At 38.2% G+C, this 14,069-nt stretch overlaps 1 pseudogene; it reads right to left on the reverse strand.

Annotated features, from left to right (window-relative positions):
* Window positions 1–11,265: 11,265 nt before the first annotated feature.
* Window positions 11,266–13,081, reverse strand: LOC145090372 (zinc transporter 1-like; annotated as a pseudogene).
* Window positions 13,082–14,069: the final 988 nt, after the last annotated feature.

A 14,069-nucleotide genomic window follows, 5' to 3' on the forward strand; every position in this document is an offset into this window, starting at 1 on the left:
AGAGGAGGAGAGAGTGGTGATGGGATTGTTGCATGGAGATATGAGGCCTTAGCATGGGAATCCAAGAGATAATGGTGAGGTGGCTACCAAAAGTCAACTCCTCTTTCTTTGTGGGTTTGGGTCGAGAATGGAGAGGGGAAGAGAGAAAATTTGTGCTTTTTGCCCTTAAGCCCATATTATAGTTAATTTAGATGATGCTTGGCCCAAATAAATCAAAGTATAATATTTGTGTCCTCTTAGTGCTAAATTAAATTGGTTGTGACCCATTAAAGTTAACCTAGTTTATTTTGGGTTCATAAGGCCCAAAAATGTTAAGTCTTATGTATATGGGTCCAATTAGGGCCCATTTGAGAGTTCTAGGTTCAAGATAGTTAAACTGGAAGCTCATTGGTCCATTAGGCCCAATAAGAAAATCCTAGTCCAAAATGGACTTAAACCGGGATTTCAAGGGTTTCCAATTCTTTGTTGACTATTTGTAGTGCTTGAATGAAGTATTTGATGAGGTTTTGTTGTTATTGAATAAGTATCATACATGCTTTCATATTGTTGATTCATAATTGATATAAGTCTTGTAGTTACAAGGCCTCAAAATTCCTTGTTGTGACATCATCCCCCCATTAGAGGGAATTTCGTCCCGAAATTCTTTTGAAAGCTAGACTTGAGAATGCGAAAATAGATGAGGGTACTTCTGTTTCATTTGATCTTCGCGTTCCCATGTGAATTCTAGCCCGTGTCTTGCGTTCCATCGAACTTTCACGATCGGAATGCGGCTCTGCTTGGTAGGCTTCACCTCCATGTCCATGATTTCAACTAGTTCCTCGATGAATAGGAGATTCTCATTGATTTCAATTTCTTCTAATGGGATGACGAGATTCTCCTCGGATAAGCACTTCTTCAAGTTGGAGACGTGGAAAACAGGGTGTACACTGTTGAGCTCGGTGGGTAGTTGCAGTCTATAAGCCACTGGACCGATTCGGGCAAGAATCTCGAAGGGTCCAATGTATCGAGGGTTCAGTTTGTCCCACTTCCCAAAACGAATCACCCCTTTCAAGGAGAGACTTTTAGTAGCACCCTATCTCCGACTTGAAACTCCAAGGGCATTTTTTGGAGTCTGCCTTCCCGCTAGTTGGGTGTCTCCTACCTCAGCCCAGCACAACGGTGAACTACATTTACGCCCTTATAATGCTTCAAAAGGAGCAAATTTGATACTCGAGTGATAACTGTTGTTGTATGAGAACTCGATCAAAGACAAGTGGGTATCCCATGATTTTCCAAAGTATATTACGCACGCGCAAAGCATATCTTCTATCATTTGGATGGTTCGCTCGCTTTGGCCAACCGTTTGCAGGTGGTAGGCACTACTCATGTCGAGTTGTGTTCCCATAGCTTTTTGAAGCGATTACCAAAAGCGGGATGTAAACCTGCTATCTCTATCTGAGATGATAGATACAAGTATTCCGTGGAGTCTCACGATTTCCTTGATGTAGATTCTTGTCAGACGCTCCTTCTTATATCATTCTTTTATTGGTAGGAAATGGGCGGATTTCGTTTGTCTATCAACTATTACCCAGATCGTGTCCAAACCATCCGTCGACTTGGGTAGTTTGGTCACAAAATCAATGGTAATCCTTTCCCATTTCCACTCTGGAATTATTGGTTGCTGTAGTAATCCGGAGGGCTTCCGATATTCCACCTTTACTTTAGCACAAGTAAGGCATTTGCTAACGTAAGTGGCAATCTCTACCTTCATATTAGGCCACCAATAATGTTGCTTAACATCCAAGTACATTTTGTCTGAACCCAGATGGATGGAGTATCGCGTCTTGTGGGCTTCGTTCATGACTACCTCTCTGAATCCCCCTTCTTTAGGGACCCATATGCGGTTCATGAAGTAATATGTCCCATCTTTCCTCACCTCCAAGTTCTTCTCCATTCCATGCAGCGCTTCACTTGATTTGTTTTCCGCCTTCATGGCATCTGACTGGGCTGTTCTGATTTGCGAGGTCAGGTGGGATTGGATGGTTATCGAGAGAGTTTTCACACAACGATTTGAGTATTCTTTTCGAATCAAGGCATCGGCTACCACGTTTGCCTTGCCTGGGTGGTACTTGATTTCGCACTCGTAGTCGTTTAGCAGTTCGGCCCATCTTCGTTGCCTCATGTTTAGCTCTTTTTGATTCAAGATGTGTTGGAGACTCTTGTGGTCGGTGAAGATGGTGCACTTAGTACTGTAAAGGTAGTGCCTCTAAATCTTCAGGGCGAAGACCATTGCTCCCAGCTCCAGATCGTGGGTCGTTTAATTCACTTCGTGAGTCTTTAGTTGTCGGGACGCGTAAGCTATCACCTTTCCACGCTGCATGAGTACACAGCCTAAACCCTGATTTGACGCATCGCAGTAGACTATAAAGTCTTCCGTTCCTTCGGGTAGCGATAGCACCGGCGCACTGCAGAGTGCTTGCTTCAGAGATCGAAACGCGGCTTCCTGCTTGTCTGTCCATACAAAGGGTACGCCCTTTTGTGTAAGCATGGTAAGAGGTTTGGCTGTCTTAGAGAAGTTCTGGATGAATCTCCTGTAATAGCCTGCGAGACCCAGAAATTGGCGAATTTCTGTGGCTGTTGTTGGAATTGCCCATCCTTCGATGGCTTGGATTTTAGAAGGATCCACATGAATTCCTTCCTGACTAACGACATGTCCCAAAAAGTTCACACTTCAGAGCCAAAACTCGCACTTGGAGAGTTTTGCGTATAACTTTTTGGTTCGTAGGGTTTCCAGGATTTGTCGACGGTGTTGGCCGTGTTCTTCTTCGTTTCGGGAATATACGAGGATATCATCGATGAAAACGATAACGAAGTTATCAAGAAAAGGTCGGCATATTCGATTCATTGGGTCCATGAATGCGGCAAGAGCATTCGTTAGACCGAAGGGCATTAAGACAAATTCATAATGTCCGTAACGAGTTCGGAAGGCGGTTTTTGGAATATCCTCCTCTCGGACCTTGAATTGGTGGTATCCAGATCGCAGATCTATCTTTGAGAAGTGACTGGCTCCTTGGAGCTGGTCAAATAGGTTATCGATTCGTGGAAGTGGATATTGGTTTTTGATAATGAGCTTGTTAAGTTCTCTGTAGTCGATACACATCCTGAAGGTACCGTCTTTCTTATTGACAAAGAAAACTGGAGCTCCCCAAGGTGAGAAACTGGGCCGGATGAATCCTTTATCCAAAAGCTCACTGAGTTGGCTGGACAGCTCTTGCATCTCCGCAAGAGCCAATCTGTAGGGCAATTTGGCGATGGGGGTAGCTCCTGGTACAAGGTCAATTCGAAACTCGACTTGTCTTTCTGGGGGTATCCCTGGAAGATTATCAGGGAAGACATCTGGGAACTCACAAGCTACTGGAATGTCTTGAATGTTGACCTCTTTCTTGGATTTGTCTACTATGTGAGCCAGGAACGTCAAGTCCTTCCTTCGTAGGTACTTTTGCGCTTTAATGCACGAGATAAGATGAAGGTTCGTGCTAGGTTTGTCCCCATAAATAACTAGGGTTTCATGATTTGGGAGATGAAGGCGAACGGCCTTCTCGTGACACATAATTTCAGCATGGTGGGGGCTTAACCAATCCATGCCGATAATCACATCAAAACTCCTAATGGAAACAGGCATTAAGTTTATTTGAAAGACATGATGATTTAAGGCTAGGGTACATCCGATATAGATTTCCCCAGTGGATTCTGTCTTCCCATTAGCCATTTCCACCACGATGGTTTCATTAAGCTTCTAGGGTTGTTGATTTAATAAGTGTTTGAATTTATTGCTCACAAAACTTCGTTCTGCTCTGGTATCAAATAGGATGCATGCATAAGTGGTGGAAATTCAGCAGCATAACGACTCTATGCATAGTGTAATCACTTAAACATAGAGTCGAAGTACGTAGCATAGATCCTAGTAACATAATATTAAAGACAGGTATGACTATTCCTAGTCATGGTGGGATGCGCCAGGGAGTGGTACTGAGGAAGTGGACGCTCCCTGATGACGAGCCACCTGTCGTTCCGCATCTCGGAGATGAGCCTCCCACCTCGCCTGTCTCATGTGGAACTCTCGGATAACCTCTCGCATTTCCTGCTCTGCACGCTCGACCCTAGTCCGCATCTGGTGCATCTGATCGGCGGTGCTCTGAGCTAGGTCACCAGTGTTCTGCAATCGTCTCACCATGACCGGAAGAGCAGGATCAGTTGGTCCTCCATCCCTCAGGTCATAGAACTGGCGTGACATGCCGAACGGGGGTCGCTGTCCCTGCTGTCTGCTCCACCTCCAAAGGTCGATACCCCAGGAGGGGTGTAGAACCAGTTGGGCCTACCCGATAAGCAGGCACCCTAACCGGATAAGGGGGTTGATGACTTTGGACTCTGCATCCGAATCACCATCTTTGTCTTTGTTGGGTTCCTCCTCAAGACCTCCTTCGACTTCCTCTTCCTCCTGGTCCACCACTGGCTCAGCAGCTCCGCCTTCAGCTTCCGCCTCAAGTTCCATTTCAGATTCCTCCTCGGGGTCTTCCACGGGTTCCTCTTCAGACTCCTCCTCGGGGTCCTCTTCAGGTTCCTCCTTGGATTCTTCCAACCATCCATTATTCCCCTGATTAGGGAAATAAGTATCTTCGGGGTGATGGGAACCAGCCATGCTGTTGGCGAGGGTGTATAAACATGCTAATATCATTCCTAAGACGTATAGATTGAGTTGTTGTTCTCTTTTTGGTGATAAAGGGGTATGTTTTTAGGTTTTCCTACCATCGTGATTTCCTCGGGACACGTGATAGTTGTACCTTGGAGGAAATGTAGTTGATCAGGCTACATCCTTTTCCTTGATACAACCATGAACAGTCCCAGCTTACCCGAGATGATAGCATTATCTTGTTTGGTTTGGTATTATATTATGTTTCTTAATTCACACAGGCAAAGATGTTTTATAGTTGTGTTTTTATTTGTTTTGTTTTGTTCAGAGTTGGGTTAGTCCCTCTTTGGTTTATAGTTTCATATCAATGTGTGGTTAGATATGCTAGTTCACTATAAACGATGCTTTGATACCAACCTGTCACACCCCCGAACCAGATGGCGGAAACGTCCAAGGGCTTGCGTGACTTTAATTGAATATCATCACAATGAATATACATGAATCATAACATAAACGTCACCATGCATCAATATATTACAAGTGGAATTGTTCACATCAAGTACATTGTTTTCAAATATTACACTTCATAACACAAACTGTTTCAAAGTTTTCAACACATAATATTCTAACGTACTTGGTATTACCCTTCCGCTTATTTGTTACCTGAGAATACAAGTTATTTTGGAAAAACTTCAACATATGGAATGTTGGTGAGTTCATAATCATAGTTGTAAATAAAATGATTTGTATAGTTTATAAAACCCAGAAAATCCGATATTTTCTGAAAAGACATTTGTTTATCAAAGTGTGAAGACCCATAGTTGATGCATGAATGATTTCAAAACATATATATGAAGGGTGTTTTGTATTATAGCTATAGAAATTTCGAGCGAGTAGTATTGAATTCCCCGGAAAACCCGATGTTTTCCGATACTGATAGGTATCCGTGATTTCTAATTTTTGTATTGTCTTAACAAACGAATATTGATTACTCCACATTGTATATCGTCCTAATTTTGTCTACTTTGATTTCTCGTAAGCCTTAGCGAACGAAGAGAAGAGGAGCACTATGTCCCACTACTATCGTAAGTACCTTAGGCTGTCGTGGATGCGAAAGACACGAGGGTCTAACACGTATTTGATTACTGTGACCTTACTAGCTTTTCTAATGGGCCTCTAGGGCCCAATAGCACATAAAAGCTATTGAAAGTCCTTTTATAAAATATTGGGTCACAAAAGGCCCAATAACATATAAGCGTCATCCCTTTGGGCCCAAAGATCATGTCGATGGGCTTGCAAGGCCCAACGAGCATGATTTGAAACTCATAAGCCCAAAGTTTGAAGATTTACTCATTGTAGTTATCGCGTATCTATTTAAGTGTTTTGACTTAACGATTGTTGTTTTGTAATGATTCGAGACCGAATCAATTCGTTTATAACGATATTTGGTGTTAAATGTGTATTCGTCTTCCATTTTGTCGGTAGTCGTGGATTTTATATTTTGACTTAATGAATTAATTTGTTTAAAAGTAGGAGTTTGACCATTTCATTACCTTTCTTTTTATAAAAATAACAATTTTAGTCCTTTATATAAAACAATTTCATTTTTAGTCCTTAAAACATTTTCTTGACACTTTTGCATCATAAACTTGTTGAAAAGATAGTTTTAACCTTTATTTTGTTAACAGATTCATCCCTCACAGAATGGTATTTCTCGGTTAAAACCCTATTTTTCGCAACTTTTACAGTTTTGGCCCAAAATCTAAAAACCTTACATTTTTGGTCCTTTGTGGTAGTGAAAAGCATTTTTCACCCTTGAGATAGTTATGTTACACTTTTTATCCCCTGTTATGAAGAAAGTTTCATTTCAGCCCCTTCAATTATCAATTTTTCGCAATATTGGGCTTATTGGGCCAAAAAGCCCAAAACTAGCCCATTAAGCTAAAATTTTACATTTCAAGTCCTTTGAAAATTTTATTATTCAGAAAAACAATTATGGAAACTGTTTTGACTCTTTTGGCCCTTAAGAAACCGTGACATGGCAATTTTTAACCCAAGTTTTGTATATTTGACAATATAAACCCTAAAATGGGTTTTCTGTTAGAATATGTTCATCATAATCTTATAAGCTATTATTCTTGACTCATTTAGTGTAAAATAACTTAGATTTTGTTTTTTTTCTTTCTCATGTCATAAATCTCGAGTTAACACTCCCTTTGGTTACATATTCATCACAAAAAGACATAAAATCACACACATACATGCATAAAATCACACATAGCATACACATACACATAGATCTACACATTTTCTTGTATTCTCCCCCATAACACATATGAAAACCGAAAAGAGAGGGGTATGCAGCTCACCTTGAGTTGTGGTTCGGTTTTTGAAGGAAAAGATGAAGAAATTTCGATCCTAGCAAGTCTTCTTGGAGGATCTCGAACTTAGATGCTTCTAAGGTGCAGGATCATGAGTTTGATTAGGTTAAGAAGAGATTTTGATGAAATGAAGTAGCTAGATCATGGATTAGTCATCAACTTACCTTAGATGATGAATTACTTGATGAAAATCCTTAGACTACAAGCCAAATTTTCGAGATGTTCAAAGGAGAAGAAGATGATCTTGAGAGTGGTTTAGAGAGATTTTTTTGGTGAGGTGTGTGTGTTGTGTTCGGCCGAGAGAAGAAAAGAGAGAGGAGGAGAGAGTGGTGATGGGATTGTTGCATGGAGATATGAGGCCTTAGCATGGGAATCCAAGAGATAATGATGAGGTGGCTACCAAAAGTCAACTCCTCTTTCTTTGTGGGTTTGAGCCGAGAATGGAGAGGGGAAGAGAGAAAATTTGGGCTTTTTGCCCTTAAGCTCATATTATAGTTAATTTAGATGATGCTTGGCCCAAATAAATCAAAGTATAATATTTGTGTCCTCTTAGCGCTAAATTAAATTGGTTGTGACCCATTAAAGTTAACCTAGTTTATTTTGGGTTCATAAGGCCCAAAAATGTTAAGTCTCATGTATATAGGTCCAATTAGGGCCCATTTGAGAGTTCTAGGTTCAAGATAGTTGAATTGGAAGCTCATTGGTCCATTAGGCCCAATAAGGAAATCCTAGTCCAAAATGGACTTAAACTGGGATTTCAAGGGTTTCCAATTCTTTGTTGACTATTTGTAGTGCTTGAATGAAGTATTTGATGAGGTTTTGTTGTTATTGAATAAGCATCATACATGCTTTCATATTGTTGATTCATAATTAATATAAGTGTTGTAGTTACAAGGCCTCAAAATTCCTAGTTGTGACAATGTTACTTTAATTCATGAGGACTGTAGCGGTTAAGTCCCTGGAATCATTTGACACAACTTATTAACTCTTTTGAGTCCATGGTCATTATGGATAGCGCTATTAGGAGGTAGACAACTCCTCACTCGCACAATTCATGTGAGTGCATTTTACCATTTTATATGGTATGTTTGTGATACACATAGTAGTTAATAGGGCACGATTCGGTCACTAGGCTTGGGGTGTGAACTCATGAATGAAATCTTTATGCACATACGAAACTTGTATACTCATTTTAGCAGTGAAACTTATGTACTCATTTTATCAGTGAAACTTGTATACTCATTTTAGCAACGAAACTTGTATAATTATTTTAGCAACGAAACTTGTATACTCATTTTAGCAGTGAAACTTGTATACTCATTTTAGCAACAAACTCGTATCCTCATTTTAGCAACAAACTTTTATACTCATTTTAGAAGTGAAACTTGTATACTCATTTTAGCAATGGAACTTGTATACTTATTTTAACAACGAAACTTGTTTACTCGTTTTAGAAACGAACTTTATTTCCCACAAGAATATGAGCTTTGCATCTCATTTTGGCAACGTACTCTATTTCTCATGATGACAAAGAACTTTGTAAACCTGTGAACTCACTAACTATTTTTATAGTTGACGCTCGTTTTATATGCTTTTTCAAGAATCTTCTAGTACGAGGCACCTAAGGACACATCACTTGTAGGAGCATTCACATGTGTTGTCTTTTAAATACATTGTAATCTCTTTTAAAAAGTTGATCAAACTCATTAACAATTTGTAATGTTTTTTAATACTATGGTTGGTGTTGTCTTTTAACTTTTGCTATGAGACCCTTTGTATTGCCACGCCCCGTGTTTCCGCTTTAGTGGGGTGCGACACATAAATACTAACATGCCAAATGGGGAAGTATACGGATGCTTCATTCGGGAGGTTGGGAGCTATATGTGGGGCGACAGTGGTTTTGATAAGGACACATGGAAAGAAGTTCCTGAAGTCGAAAGGGTTGGCATGTTTTGAAGTAAATTATTTATAAACTTATATATTTCATATGTTTAATTTTTATTTCTTTTTAATTTTTCTATTTTTTTGTAGACATGGTTTGATTTTGGAGCGATTTCAAATGATCCCATGGATTCAGTTTATTGGGCGTCATTGAGCAATCGGATATGTGTGCGATATAGAGACCTCAAAAAAATTGCAAAAACTCGTTTACTGGTCTTGAATGGGATGTGGAGGCAACAAGGGCTCGAGCCCCTGAGGGTATGGATCTGCAGCTTTGGAGTGATGCTATTGACTACTTCTTAACAAAAAATGATCTGCTGGAAACAAAGAATGCCGAAAGAAGCAAGTAGTTAAGAATCATGGAGGGACGTGCAGCTACGGTAGTGCTTGTTTTAAGAACGTAAGTTACAATAACGCTTATTCAGTTATAACATATTTTTAATATTTATTCAAGTATATCAAATTTTATAATATTAAACAAAATTTGAATAGACTTGAAGCATTTCATCATGGATATGTGAATAAAAAATGGGAATTTGTTGATCCTTTGGTTGAAGACAAATATGTAAGTTATTATTATTACTTAAAAATGAAGTGGATTGTTTTTTTGTGTTAGTTTTAACGTATATTGACAATCTTTGTGAAATACAGAATACCTTAGTTGCTGAGGTTTCTTTACAGATTCATCACATTGCCGAGTCCGGTGATGATCCAGACACCAATCATTGGATCGCAATATTTGAGAAGGTGTTAGGTGCTCAAAGGGAGCATGTGAGAGGCATTGGGCCTAAACCTCCTTCTACAACAGGTACAAGTGCTCCATCCCAGTGGTAGTCACAATCCCATGCACTGCAACAAACACTGGTACTTGTTAAATTCTTAAAGAATTTGGTAGTTTTGCTATATTGTTAACAACTTGATGCATTTATAGTAGTTTTTTGTAGTTTGTTAAATTGTTAAAGACATAAATGATTCGGCGGTTTAATAATTTGTTAAACTGTTAACGACTTAATTCGGTTGGTGGTTTGATAGTTTGTTAAATTGTTAAAGACTTAATGGGCTTGTGACTTAATTGTTGGATATTGATGTGAATGCTTTTCTTCAAAACCCGACATTTGTGACGGCAATTGGATATATTACCCCTTGTTTATGAACCAAGTCAACAAGGAAAACAACAATGGGCAACACGAAGACACATAGTATTTTTCATGTTTTATGTTATGGATGATGTTATTTTGGATTTATTAGATAGTTTATCGATGATATATTTGATGTTTATTTTGGATTTGTTAGATAGTTTATGTAATGTGGTATATTTGATGTTTTATGTAATGTGGTACGTTTTTATTTATGTATTTTTATCAAATCTGCATTTTATAATATATATAAACTAATATCATAAATAAATTGTTTTTTTCAAAAAAATAAAAACATTAGTAGCGACACCTATAGGGACGACATTGACCAATTGCGACGACTACTGATTCCGAGAAGAGTAGCCAGACAAACTCCGACCGGTTTCCGGATTACCAATAGAGACGACGCCAATAATGACGGCAGAGACATTTAGCGACGATGATTATTAGAAACGACGCTACTTGCGACGACAAACGAGTATTAACTACGAGGTAATAGCGACGACCCTTAGAGACGACAGGGGTCATCAATTGCGATGTTTTTTGTCGTCACTAAAGTTTACGTTGTTTGTTGTGAGGATGTTAACATATTCTAGGTCAAGTTTGTTTACCTCATGCTTTTGACATGCAGACAGGGCAATTTGGTACCCTAGAAATTAAACTACATCGACATTTTGTGTTTAGAAAGATGTTATGGGACTCGTCCACCATAAATGCACTTCAACAAGGTCCAGGTACATTTTTGTAATTTTAATTACAACACTAAAAGGTTCGATTTTTTTTCTCACTGTGATGGTGTTTCACCTGATTTAGATCCGTCTGCCATGTGCTGATCTTGATGTGGTGTTAATGGAAGAAGGTTGGCACAGATTTTCGGTGTGGGTAACAGAAAACTATAGTTATAAACCCTTAAAATCATTATTTTGTTTCATTAATCATTTAAATTTTCTTTACATCAATGTGATCTAGAACCAGTTCTCAGATAGAATACAAAGAGCTACAGAAGGAAACAAAGAATCGCATGATGATGGTGAGGATTATGATGAATCTGGAAACATTTTAACAATTGTAAAATTAATGCTCTTAATTATCAGGAAATAGTAATTTCACAAATCCGTTCAGTGAAAACAATATATTCTCAAGCCCATTTGGCTAGGAGAGACATCAAGCCGGCACCAAGAAGAAGAAAAACATTTGAACCAAGTAGAAGCATCTTCTTGTTTTGCATCCTGGGATTATTGAAATCCGGAGAAATTAGGTTGACAAGAACCATATATATCAACATTCCAGCACATGCAGCATTTAACACGCCTTCGACAATAAGAGAATTTGTACTGTTTTCTTTATAACCGTTGCTCATCAATATTCCAATTACAATTCCACCTGGAGTCGTAAGGGTGAAAAACGCTCCCATTGATATAATCGCCAGTGACTTGATTTTTGCCTGAAATAAGTGAACCATGTTATATATATAGGATTTATTCGTACGTAGCCATAGTTGATATTCAACCCAATTATGTACACTAAAATAAATCTAATTTGTTGATAATATCCGTACCTGAAAGATGCATCCACCGAGGCCTAATCCTTCGAAAAATTGGTGGAATGACAAGGCAACAATAAGTGGTTTTATGGTTTCCAGACTTTTGGAAGCACCTAACGATAATCCTATAATTATTGAATGAGCGACAATTCCTAATTCCAGCACCTGCGATCCAAAAGATAAATAATATTTTCACCAATATATTACTTCTTGTAACCCGCCTTAAAGTTTAATTATAGACATAACTAAAGGATATCGACTATATAACACATTAATATAATCGGATCAACTTATTTATTTAATGAATCTTACCATCTATGCTTAAATGATATATGTGCTTGTCTTCCTACAAGATTCTAATTCAAATATTTATATCATATTAAAAACTGAATTTTTAGATCATGTCTTCTTACCAACTATCTCGGTATTAATAAGTTAAACTGTCATTACTCCATCCATAAGTCAGCATTGAACTCTCCATTAAAAAGATTTTTCCCCAGATTATTAGGTTGTTATTAAAAGTCATTAACTCATCAGTGAACTTTCAATCTTATATAGATAATAGCATATTAGCAATCTGGATAGTGGAAATACATTGCCTTGGTTTGTTACAACCTCAAAATTACAATGCTATTGTTGATGCATCTTGAAAGTTTGCTATTGCCTATTGATAATGGTGTGACTCATGGCTATTTAAAAGTAGACAGTTTTCTCTGGCTATTGTCGATTGGTTCATCTTAGTTAGTGTCTATAATAATTTATCTGTTTGCAGCCTAGCTATTTTTATTTCAATCAACTTTGTCGTTCAAAAGAAAGAAAAAGATTTGAAAGATCTAGTAATTTACCTGGGAAATAATCCGATATCGATAAACTTGGATATTATCATTGGCGTGAGAATGGTGATGGGTTGCATGCATGTGAACAGTCACAACCCCAACGTTCTTTTCTTCATCGTCAACCCTTCAACTGCTACCGTCTGATTTTTAGGCTGGCATGCCGCTGACCAGCTCTCAAACATCAACGTCACAATGGTTGCAACCATAGCCACAAACCCAGTAAATGGAAAATCCCCCCACACCTGTTCTTTCAAACACGGAGAAGTCAGGCTCTCGAACGCGTCTGGAAGTATATGGATAAACCCTGTAGCGAGCATTACGCCGGCAGCGAATGATTTTACAAAGAAGAAACCATCCTTCTCTTGGCGTAAGGCCGGCAAGATTTTGCCAGCGAAAGGTAGAGATACGCCGATTCCGCCCGCAATCAATATGGAAGCAAGTGCGATTAATTTGTACTTAAGGGTTTCGCTTTTGTTGCCGTGGATTTCTTCGTCTTCACAACTGCAATCAGCGAAGACTCTAATGACTTGGGTTAATAACAAAAATGCGATAACTATTGGTTTCTGAAATTCCATTTGATTTTCGAATTAATTGTCAATGTATTTTCTGAGCGCGTGCGCTTTTTAATTATATATAGGGTAAGAAAGAAATCTTAAAACATATCACTCATAAAAGATATCACGCATTTATTATCATGTACAAATTGTATGACATACAAACTCAGTCTCCTTAAACAAACTTGTCGTTATCACAAACTAATCCATATCTGCAAAACCCATTTAATTTTGGAATTAACTTTCATCCACTTCTTTTTATAGCGTAAAAATATATCATATTTTAAGATGTACAATGCCGTTGTTTTGAAGGTTCTCACGATAACATGGTAACACCCTTAAAAGGATGCTCTGTAGACACCATAATAAAAAACAAATAAAACCCGTTATTTTTCTCACCTTGACGCATGTGACCGTATCAACCCGTCTATTCATCGTAAAATATATGTTCTGATTGCGCCGGTAGCCATATTTTTTGCTCGATGAGATCCATTATTAATTTGTTATCAAAAACAAAAGTTCTACCGATATCGCACTAAGGCGAAGGCTCGATGATGGCACTTGTAGGGTATGGGGTTTGTCGGAAGTGTACAGAGGTCCAAGCCAATTTGAGGCTAGGGACAAATACAAAAAATGAGGCCTTTAAATTTCAAAATTTTGTTATCGCATTCGATAATACATGATTTATGTGCAACTAGTACATGGGTACTTATTATTAAATTGGAGTTATATGTATTAAAAAAAATGAACGTGTTTAAGGGGGTGGGAATTTGTAATGTCCAAAAATTTTGCATGAATTTTTAAAATTTGGAAATAATATTTATTAAAGAATAACCATTAATTTTATGGGAAAAATATCATTGTAGCACATTAACGTTTCGTCAATTGTTCGATTTAGTCACTAAAGTAATTTTCTTGCACAATTGGCCCTAAAAATAACATTTTACCTATTAAATAGAGGAATTATGCAATTTGATTCCGGTTTCACCGTTTATATTTAGTCTGCGTG

The sequence above is a fragment of the Lactuca serriola genome, chromosome 2 (assembly GCF_051521515.1).
Source record: "Lactuca serriola cultivar US96UC23 chromosome 2, Lser_US96UC23_V15, whole genome shotgun sequence".
In the NCBI taxonomy this organism is placed as follows: domain Eukaryota; kingdom Viridiplantae; phylum Streptophyta; class Magnoliopsida; order Asterales; family Asteraceae; genus Lactuca; species Lactuca serriola.